The following is an 11,908-nucleotide window of genomic DNA, read 5'->3' on the forward strand; positions in this document are numbered from 1 at the left end:
AAATTTGGCTATTTTGCTTTTTGACATAGTTAATAATTAACCAAAAATGTGCATCATGTAATAAATTTTCGATTGAAAAATAGTATCAAGGTAAATATTGTTTGGTCCCATTCATCGAACCTACGACGCGCATAATGGCCATTCAGTGTGTTCATGGTAAAATGGCAAAACATTCTGTCTACAAATCAACTGTCAACTGTCAAATTTACAGTCTGTAGAAACAATGGTGCCAGTTCAAAAGCCAAACCTCTAAAAACAACATCCTATACGTGTTTGTAAACACACACAGCCTTGTGAATTTTCATTGTATACGTATAGGTCTAATCAATACATGCGAAAAATATCACTGCCAAAATTCCCACGAGTATTGCAACGTAGAAATTGTGGCAAAAAATCGACTGAATTAATGTGTAGCAAGGATTTTTATTTGATTAATTAACGGAATAATTATTGTAATCAATGAGAAACCGGTTTCAATTAATATTTATATTTAAATTTTCATGTCACAATTTCACAATGGAGCATTTATAATAATTAGTATCAAATCTCGAGTAGGTACGAGTATGCTAATTTAGTATTTTTTATGTTGGTATTCATGCGTGGTATGCAATATTAACGTCAATTAATATTGATAATTTTTAATCATCAAAAGAAATCAAATAGGATTAATTAATTAATTATCAAAAATATTAACTACAGATCTCGTCGAGGAAGTAGCATGCTCAAGATGTTTTCAATTGAAACATAAAGTATAAATTTGATTGGTGTGTTTTCAATCTTGGGTTGAATAGTAAATGCTACGCGTACATAAAGTAATCTCTTAAACTAGCCTATGAATGGTCGTAATCCTTGTAAATGCTCCATATTCTTCTTCATATATTAATTTTATTTTAATTTTAAAAAGAGAAACATTTGTTTTTTTTTTATTATTTACAAAAATACTTCAATTTTATACTATTTTTATGAGCCTAAGCGGCTCATTAGAAATAGGTATAAAATGGTGGTAGAGTGGGTTCGAACCGAGAAATCAGAAGAGTTCGCGACACTAACCACGGGACCACAACCGACACTTATGTTGACAGCGACGATATGTTGATATATTAATGAAAAAAAGTATTAATAACTCCTTAAATGGAGTAAATAATAATAATAATAATAAAACCCTTATCCGCACACCTATGGTGAATAGGGCACTGCTTCAAATAAACGCAGTGTTAACTTGATCGATTACACATGAAGGAAAGGTGATCAGCCCTCCGCTTCAGGTACCAGTCCAGGGTCATATTGAATAAATATTACAGTGAAAAAATCACTTATATTTATTTGACCCCCCCTGGGAATCGAACCCGGGACCTCCAGAACGGTAATTGAGTAATAAATAGCTCTTAATTAAGATCCAGAATTTGTGAACAATTTTTTTTTAAATTTAGCACACTTATTTTTTATAACCGTTTTAAAACACCATTTTCTTCCAATTTACGAGGTTTGTACCTACTTATGTATGTATGTAAGACGTTTTCAAAGTAAAACGTTTTTTCGTAGGTTAACTACCTATTATTTAATATCTTAAATTATAAAATTACCATGTCTGTATTTCTGTTACCAGTTTTGAATCTATTCAAGCGTGATTACGGAGGCCATAACAAAATCATACATTATCCGTTCAAATGTAAAAGAATAAAGAATGATAGAAATAAAAATAAATATGGTTAAAAATTGATGGTTTAAAAATAAACAATTAGCGTGATAAATATAACTATGTTTACTAAAAAACAGGTTGGGACTCTAACCAGCGGATTTTCACTCCATTTTTAATTAAAATTTTACTTAGTAAATACAACTAATAAATAGTGGTATTTACTACATAAGTAAAATAAATTAATTAAAAATGGATAGGTTTTACCACAAAGTGACTGCCGAATCAATTAATGAGATTTTCACTCCGTTAAAAAAATATAATTATAACTTCTGCACTCAGGGCAGGTATGAATAGGAATGTATTCATCTAAGTTTGACTAGTAAATACCACTTAAAAAACTTTAAAAAATGATTTTACCACAAATCAATTAATGAAAAAATGTATTAATCTATTAAATATTGACTTTGATATTGCTGAAAAAATATGAAAAGGCGTGGGATCAAAATTGTTGTACTCGGAATTAAAATCAGTCACTCTACCCTAAAATGAATTTCACCTTAAAAAATAACAAACAAATAAAATCGTTATCACAAGATAACTTTTACAAATAAATCATATTATCATTCACAATATTTTTGGATGGGATCAAATTCTTGTTCACGAATCTGGGTTTCTCAACTTTAAACTTATTTTTACGTTTTGCCAAATCAACACAGATGTATCTTCGCCTCTTCCACATTCATGCATCTCCATACATACCCGCCGATTATTCCGATTACTGACCTGACCACTTTCAAATATTTGAAATATGCCAAGGATTCCTCGGTCTTTCTCTGCTTCCATTACCAACCACATTCGCCTCATTAATTTGTTTTACTGTTCTTTCTTCACTCATTCGATTCACATGCCCAAGCCATCTCAACACACCTTTCTTAATTTTATTCAATTAAAACAGAACGTTACGAATATTGACATACCAATTGACTATAATTAATTCAACATTTTAATTGAACTACTTGAATACATACGTCTAATCAATTAATATTGTTTTATAAATTTGTAGGTGGGTATGTAAATTGTTAACATATCGCTCACGCCTTTCAAAAACGTCATATAAAAAATCGACAATTTTCAGTTGTGCATGTTTTCGGAATGCCCAAAAAATGTACTATATCCCAGCAAAAGCGGCATATTTTTAACTTAATATTTACCCGCTACAGGACAGAAAGTGTTGTTTTTGCATTTTGAAGAAAGGGTATTGTTTAATTATTTTTTAAAATATACTAAATATTTTTCAAATGGAGAAAATACATTCACGTTTTACCTAAATCTGTTGCACAGTAAAAAGTTCAATAAGTGGCTTGATATTTATTTTTAATACATTTTATTATATTTTTAAACTTTAAAAACGATTTCCTGAAAAATCAAGTTTTTTGATATATGACGTTGAAAGGAGTGAGCGATATGGTGTTCGAAAATGATTGAAATACATCAAAACACGTGTCACAATAGATTTTAAGAAATAGTGGTACTTATTTACTAAACATTTTATTCATTGATAAAAATTTTTTGAACGAAATGAATCTGTTGCACAGTAAAAATTTCAATAAGTGGCTTGATATTTCTTACATTTCATTATATTTTTAAACATTAAAAACGATCTCCTGAAAAATCATGTTTTTCGATATATGACGTTGCTGAAAGGAGTGAGCGATGTGTTTGTTATATTCGCAGTATCCGGTAACAAGAACCGGCATATCTTGAGTTCACATGTTTTAATAGTAGTATGCTACATAATTTAATTTATTATCGTGCATAGATTCTGTAAATTCCTGAACAAATTGCAGAAGAATTATGTTTATCTCGAGGAATTTTCTCCTGAGAAGAGTGGAGCGATAGACCAGGGATGGGCAACTAGAACGTCGTGGGTCAAAGACATAAAAACAAAAAAATCGGGAGGTGTTTGGCAATAAAAAGTAATAAAATATATGTCGTCAATCATTTTTAAGCAGGGAATTAAATGGATGATTTCATCGTTTTTACAAAAAAAAATACCGTGTCCTTAGCATATTTACCATAAATTTAGAGTGTAAGAACGAACAACGAATCTCAAGTTTAAAAGTTCATGACCTTACCACAGAACTATAACCCAACTCCAAATTTAATTTGTTTATTTTTATTTGTAAATTTAGCATTAGGTACAATTTATTAAATATATTGAATCTGATGTTGTATAGGGCATAGCACAGTATAAAAGCAGTGTTATCTTGATCGTTAAAAATTGAAGGAACGTTGATTAGCCTGCGCATCACATACCAGTCGAGAGTCAAAATAAATAAATATAATAGAGTGAAATTCAGCTTTATTTATTTTGCGTCCCTGGGAATCAAACCCAGCTTGGTAGCCAAACGTGCTTACCACTACACTACAAAGGCGTACAAACTCAACTGGAATAATTTCGAGTACTTTATTAAAATGATTATTTTTTATGATTTGAACATCTTTTAAACTACTAGATATAATATTAACCTATTAACCATACCATTAGGTTAGTTCCGCTTATCGGATAACGTTCAAGAAACCATCTAAGTTCTCAGTTTACAATATTGCGCTTAACTGGAATCCAATTTTGTATATTAAAATCTATTTAGCAGATTAAAATAAACATACATCGCTCACTCCTTTCAAGAACGTCATAAATCAAAAAACTTGATTTATCAGGAGAACGTTTTTAAAGTTTAAGAATATAACACAATGTATTCAACATAAATATCAAGCCACTTATTGAACTTTTTACTGTGCAACACATGTTTTTAGGTAAAACCTGAATGTTTTTTCTCCATTTGAAAAATATTTAACATATTTAAAAAAATAATTAAACAATACCTTTTCTTCAAAATGCAAAAACAACATTTTTTGCCCTGTAGCGGTAAATATTAAGTTTAAAATATGCCTCTTTTGCTGGGATAAAGTACATTTTCTAGGCATTCCGAAAACATGCAAAACTGAAAATTGACGATTTTTGATTTATGACGTTCTTGAAAGGAGTGAGCGACATGTAAATACGTATTCTACAGATACGGGCCGTGGCTTAGATGGCCGTGGGGTTTACTAGAGGCTTTCTGAGGTCAACTGTCAACTTGCTTCTACATTTTACAAATCTTAAAAATGATTGTATGAAAACTAGGAAAACGATTAAGGGGATACATTATGTATATTTTTATTCTTAAAGTATAACTTTACATTGTATTTATAAGGTTTGATGAACACAATTACATTCTAGTCAGGTCTATAAGCTTATTGTTATTTTTATTTATTAAATTTATTGTTCAGAAAATATGAACGTTGGCGAGCTTATTACTAAAAAAGAAAGCCTTTCATCTAATCAAAAACAGACTACTGATACAAGTCAAAGTTTGAATCTTAAACAGCCATTTAAAATAAAAGGGGCAATACGGCTGTCCAAACTTAAAACACAGTAAGGGACATTTTATGTAGCACGTTTTTTTTGCATTTTTGGACTAAGTAGAATCTACTTAGTCCAAAAATGCAATAAAAACGTACTACAAAAAAAATGTCCCTTACTGTGTTTTGAGTTTGGACAGCCGAATAGTGATTGAACATAAGGATAAACGAAAAAACGAATTGCTATTATTCACGTATTTAGTATGAATGAAAAAAATAATTTCAATTTTATGAATTAATGAATCTGCAATTAGACGTAGATCTTGTAAACAGAATCTTGTAACGAAAATGTGTTTTACTATATTTCATAAAATATTCATATATGAATTCAAACAAACCATTAAATTATTCACAAAAACTATATGCGTTAATGTTTTCTCTTGTAAAATCGTTAATATAATAAGACATAATCATATATGAATTTTACATAATCATGTAGGTTGTTATATCTTTGAATATATTTATATTACATACACTCAGCCAAAAAACATTTTATTCATACAGCAAATAACGAAAAGATACGTTTTTATATATTTAATTAACATCGGTTAGATTTTATAAACGTTGTGCATTCAAAATACATAAATCATTTATGGATCTAATATTTTTAAATGTACACCAAATATGCAAACTATTGTATATATGACGGGAAGCTTAAAGAATAATATTACAATAAATCGTAAGATTTCCTTCCTTACCTTTTTCGATGATTCAGTTTCCTTATTTTAAAATCACTATTTAAATTAGCACTAAAAATGCATAAAAATTCGATATGTTTCTTAAATAAAACTTCACAAAATAGTTTCTCACTTTGCCTTAAAAAAGTTTGTTTTTAACATATTTTTTCAAAATAGTTCTTGTACATCTTAGATGATAGACAGATAAAACGCGTGGTATTGTGGTGAGTGTCAGTGACTCGTGGACTCGGGCAGAACCACTAACCGCCACTGCGCAGCGGCAACTAAACTCTACAATGGTCAGTAAAGAACTGAAAGAAAACTAAACTAAACTAAGCTAACAACTAACCGCAAAAGTGTTTCCCCCGCGCTAACAAAATCACCTGCATGACGCTTCAGCTGACAGCTACAGGGCTATTCTGTTACAACGCGTGATATTAAAAGTAGACCTTTTTATACTAACAAAATACTGTCGGGTTGCGGTCCCGTGGTTAGTGTCGCGGACTCTTAAGTCAAAGTTTCTGGCTTCGAGCCCACTCAATCATAATTTGATACCTATTTTTAATATTGAGCTGTTTAGGCCCACAAAAATAGTATAAAACTCAGTAACTAAAGTATTTTTGTAAATAATAAAAACACAAATATTTCTCTTATAAAATATGGTACAGTAAAAACCTCGAAAGTACAGTAAAACCTCGATATAACGGACCCCTATTTTACGAACTTCGGACAAAAAATCCAGTCAAAAGTAAAAAAATATTAACGTCCTGTTAATATAACACATGCTTAAATTTAAGTGTCGCCGGCTTTGACAGTACATATAGTATGTATATAAAAAAAATCACGTTTATACATTTTTGGTGCAACATATGTAAAATTTTAACATTAACTAAACGTATAAATATTATGGCAAATAAAAGCCTAACACCAAAAGTTAAACTGGCAGTACCTACACAATGGAGTCCTGGCACGAGACATAATGTAAGGAAGTGAAGCTTGGAGTTGGCAAAAAGGATCAAAGTAGGCTGACTGCAGTCGAAATGCGATCTCTTAGAAGAATTGTGCGGCAAAGAGATGTGTGATAGATGTTGGAATGGAATAAGGAAAGAACGCGAGGCTCAGATAAGCAATACCGATAAAATTAAGAAAGGTGTGTTGAGATGGTTTGGGCATATGGAACGAATGAGGGAGGAAAGAACGGTAAAACAAATTAATGAGGCTTATATAGTTGGAATTAGGACCAGAGGAAGACTTAACATGATCAAGTTAATCCATCGCCGGGTATGTAAGACGAGAGATGAGACGCATTAACGTGGAAGAGGCGAAGAATGTTTGCAAGCACAAGAGTGGTATGGCATTCTATTCTCTCTGCCAACTCCCTTAGTTAGTGACAGTATATACATTTATGATTATTATTATGTATAGCAGTGTTCCGCAAAACTTTTTCTATTCAAGGTACACCTACCAATTTAAGAAATTTCAGAGGTGCATATTTACCATATAGTAGTCATACAGGATAAAGTGACCAAGTTCATTTTTTACAAAAACGTGATTATTGACTATTTGATATCTTACTAGCTTAATATTGCCCTGAAAAAATCCCAAAGCGAGTTCAAACTTGGAAGTATGATATATTGACTTGTTAAAAATGACTAACTGCATAGATGTTTATTTTCTTGCCAAGCAAAAGTGACTAAAATGGCCCTGTTGAACATTTTACGTTTTGTTAGTTGGTCACTTTCTTCTGTACGACTACGATATAATGGTAACATATTTAAAATGTTATGTTTAATGCCTACTTAACTGAGTACAGGCAATCAAAATTTGGAGCAATTGTGTTATTTCCACAAAACTAGACCCTTTTCCGCGGCACACCAACTAATCTCCACGGTACACCAGTGTGCCACGGCACACACTTTGCGGAACAGTGATGTATAGTATGCATTATAATAAGTATGAACTTTTCGTGTATTTTCAATCGTGGTGCCTTTAGTCACGAGTCACGACCCTTTCTCCCACGGTACTAGCTACATATTACAAAGCCAGACTAATCATCTAAAAACAATTATTTCTTTGGTTGCAATACAAAATAAGGGAATGATCCTTACAAAGATGAATAAATCCAAACATAAAAGTACTCTTCACACTTTTATACATACCAGTTTTACTATTTTCTAGCCGTAAACATCTATTATCGATATTGGATATTCGTAAATCCTTATTTTCTGGGAAATTTTCTTCTCGCACATGCGAAATGAAGCATTCAGCACGAAATGTCAAAAATGATTGAGTTGTAATTTACGTTTGCAAATAAAATACGTACATCAAGCATGTTTTGCAAAGCGGAGATGGAAAGATGACGTAACACCGGGATACGTAAATAATTGGATAAATATCCAATCGTTTGTGGAATCTCTCATTTTATGACTAAACTTATAGATATACGAGTACATATGTATAATACTACTAACAACATGGCATAAATACACTTTCAATTCGTGGTAATATAAAGTTACATACTATATTTTTAATGAAAGTTTTACTTGCTTAATGACACTATTTCTATAAACCTATTATAACACGTGTTACGATGCATTCCGCACCATTTTCAATTAAAGAAATAGTGCGGAATGCACCGAAACACGTGTCACAATAGATTTTTAGATAAAGTAGTATTTACCATGTAAAACTTATATTAAAAATGGATAGATATTATTTCGAAAGGAGTGCCGAATCAATTAATGAATATAACATATATAAACAATATGTAAGGTATATAAAAGGTATTTTGAAAACATTTGAAGTCCACCCATTGCGTAATATAGGGTAGAGATTGCATTGGGAAATTTGACCATGTAGTGTAGATATTCTTCTAACCTTTATCTGCACCCACTGGTGCATAGAGCACTGCATAGTAGTAATGCAGTACTTTCTTGATCGTTGCTTACATGAGGGGATTACCTCTGCGTTTCAGATACTAGTCAAGGGCAATATGAAATCAATTTGAAAGGAAAAAATCGCTGATATTTATTTTGAGCCCCCTGGGAATCGAACCCGGGACTTTCAGCGTGGTAGCGAAACACACTAACCATTACACTGTGGAGGCGAAAATTGCTTCTGCTTTTTTATATGTGATGGATTTGGCATTTGGAAATATCAGGAAGGTTTAGGTAGGTACCGAAAATATTTTTAAAGTTTTATTTTACCGAATACAAACAAAATGAAAGTGACTTGCATTACGAAGTTAAAACATTAACTTCTGCGTTGGTTATTTGTTAAAATCACAAGGTTAAATCCGGAAAACACCATTATAATTTATCACTACTTAAGTATTTAAACACATAGTAATAAATATTAATTATTTACCGTACATTATTTTAATTTTATTGTCACCTTTATAATGCAACATTGCGTGATCGTTTTGACAATAACGTGCTTTCTGGATTGGAGCTACATAACTTATTCATTAAATAAATGGAAAAATGTTTGCAATTAAAATATTTACGTGTGCGACATTGATTTAGAACAAATGGTGAGCTTTCGTGGCATGTCAAGTGCACGATACATCTATGTGATTCGAGGTCTAATGCTTCCTGTTATTGCAACTTGATTTAGTTGTAAACTTAAAGCTCTACCGAAAGTATGTTAATATATTGATTGACTGACTTAAAATATCAAGAATCAATATACTATTTTAATGTAGAACTTATTATTTGATAAGTGTAGAATTTTTTAAAAATGCTTAATAAATTTTTACCTTTTTCAATTCTACTCATAATGTTGAATTTGCATATCAGTATTTCATTATCTCATTTCGAAAACTTTCGTCTGCCCATAGGGAGTAAAAAAGTGTCAAAATGGCTCGTCGAAAAGATGCTGTTTTCAAAATCAGTAAATATAATTACGAATAGAGGAAGTAATGATAAGTATTTATCCACACATCAAGAAAGAATGGTCATTTATATTTTAAAAGTATTAAGTGATAAAAGTTTTTATATAACAAATATAGAGAGTGAGAATCAATCGAACTTTTCAGCTAAAACACCGAGTATTTATTTGATAGAAGAAAGTTTTAATTACGATATTTTTCATCAATATTTAAACGTAGATTCGATATTTTTCATTATTGAAATAACGGAAAACTGTAAAAAAGAGTTAAATTATATACGAGCAGCCAACGAAAGTTTTAATGAAAAACGAAGTATCTTTATCATAAGATATTGTACCGACCAAAAAAGGGGTCAATTTAAATCCATTTTAAACGTGAAGTATTTCATGAATTTTGAAATAGTTGAAACATTCAATGTATCGAATGCAGTGAGTGAAAATTATAAACAGAATATCGTTTCATTTAATGAATTATTTTGCTTTAAAACGTTTTACAGAAATTACATAACGAAAGCGCAAAAAGCATCAATAAAAGCGTTTAATTTCTCGTATCAAAATGCTACAAATTCGGTAATACTAATCGAGGTAGACGACAGTAATAATGCGTCTACGGACAGTTCAATAAAGAGATTTAATAAATCTGCTCATTTTTACATAGTTCAAAACATTTCTCAGATTAGCGATTTTGATGCCAATGACTTCGAGATCGGCGTATCGATTTTCAGACAACGTTGCCCAATATTGTGTAAAGAAACCACGAATCCGATCCATAAGCTAGTATTACGCAGTATCCATTACACTACGTGGATATGCCTTGCCGCATGGCTGCTTGTCTCTATGCTCTTTTCTGAATTCATTAACGATATGCAGAGCAAGATGAGGAAGGATAAGCGAGTGTGTACATCGAGGGATTTGGAAAGAAATCCTTGGCAACTAGATGTGTTTATGCTAATTACAATGATTCTCAAACAACCGATTCGATTTTTCTCGTCGAATTCTGCGGATAAAATTTTCATGGGGAGTTTGCTGATCATTTGTGCGATCTTCTACGAATCTGCATACGTAAGAAAAACAAATAAAAATAAAACACTTGTATGGACCACTTCTTTTATAGTTTTAACCATGACTAGTTTAAAAAACTACAGATGTTCTCAGAAACAGGTTAAAATATAAACTGCTTGTTATTTTTACCTGTTGATGCGAATATCTATAATTCTCGAAACTAGTTGTGTTTACATTAAAAAACTAAAAATTAATATATTTCAATTATTCTTTCTTATTATTATTTAAACCATGTTATTTCACGGAGTTATTACCAAATCAATAAATAAAATAAGAAAAAAATATTTCCATAATTGCTGGTTATCTTCAAACGAATTGACCATAAAGCCTTCATATTTCATTCGCATAAAAAATATGTTTCTAACGTATATAACGGGGAAATTAATTTTATCGATTAAATAGTATACTTTCCTTTTTACTTGTAAAATTTTTAATTAAAACATTATTTAAAATCAATTGATATTAAAATTTTATTATTACTTTAACAACAATTTTTTTTTCATTTTATTCTAGAATCTTGCATTAATAACGCGGGAAAAAACTTAATTTTTCGACTAGTACATTATTGTATCTTTTGTTATTAACACATTTCCTACTTTTCATTTCAGATCATTTTAATGCAAAACATTACATCAAAAGTATATTTCGACCATCAGGATTTATTCAGAAAATCACCAACTAACGGGTAAGTCAAATACAAATAGAATGACATACTTTTAAAATCGTATTTCAAATATTTTTTTAATATTATTTTAGATTTCAAAAAAATACGTTATCCGAAGAAAAGTCGCGTGAAAATGATGAAAATTCACTGACCATCGTCTTCCCAAAATACTCGCAATATTTTGAAGGCTTCAACAGTCAGTTGAATAGGCTAATTAGCGCTGGACTATTCAAACAATGGGAAAATGAGTATTGTGGGGAACAAAGACTTCAAATTAATTCATTTGTAGTATGGAAAAATCGACCGGAATCAGATATCAGAGTGTTAATGGTCATACTGTTTATTGGATTGTTTGTGGCTTGTTTAACATTATTTATTGAAGTTTGTCATAGTAAAACTCCTTATCCTCGTCCCGATAAAACCCCAATTCGAAAAATGTAGGAGAAAATTATTGGAAGAAATTCCATTATATTGGGGTAAATTGTATAAAAGTGGTCAGCAATTATTTTAAAC

At 30.8% G+C, this 11,908-nt stretch overlaps 1 protein-coding gene and 1 long non-coding RNA gene across 2 annotated transcripts in view; one reads left to right on the forward strand and one right to left on the reverse strand.

Moving 5' to 3' along the window:
- Positions 1-6,042, reverse strand: part of Cad88C (cadherin 88C) — a 66,574-nt gene extending 60,532 nt beyond the window's left edge. The window contains exon 1 of the mRNA XM_088257289.1: positions 5,803-6,042. The gene's annotated coding sequence lies outside the window, so the exon portion shown is untranslated. The remainder of the gene's footprint in view (positions 1-5,802) is intronic.
- Positions 1-11,908, forward strand: part of LOC148311092 (uncharacterized) — a 50,624-nt gene extending 38,716 nt beyond the window's left edge. The window contains exons 3-4 of the long non-coding RNA XR_015837313.1: positions 11,340-11,416; positions 11,488-11,908. This is a non-coding gene — a long non-coding RNA (uncharacterized LOC148311092). The remainder of the gene's footprint in view (positions 1-11,339; positions 11,417-11,487) is intronic.

The sequence above is a fragment of the Brachycentrus maculatus genome, unplaced genomic scaffold (genome assembly GCF_059751285.1).
Source record: "Brachycentrus maculatus isolate JH-2025_06_01 unplaced genomic scaffold, ASM5975128v1 h1tg000077l, whole genome shotgun sequence".
In the NCBI taxonomy this organism is placed as follows: domain Eukaryota; kingdom Metazoa; phylum Arthropoda; class Insecta; order Trichoptera; family Brachycentridae; genus Brachycentrus; species Brachycentrus maculatus.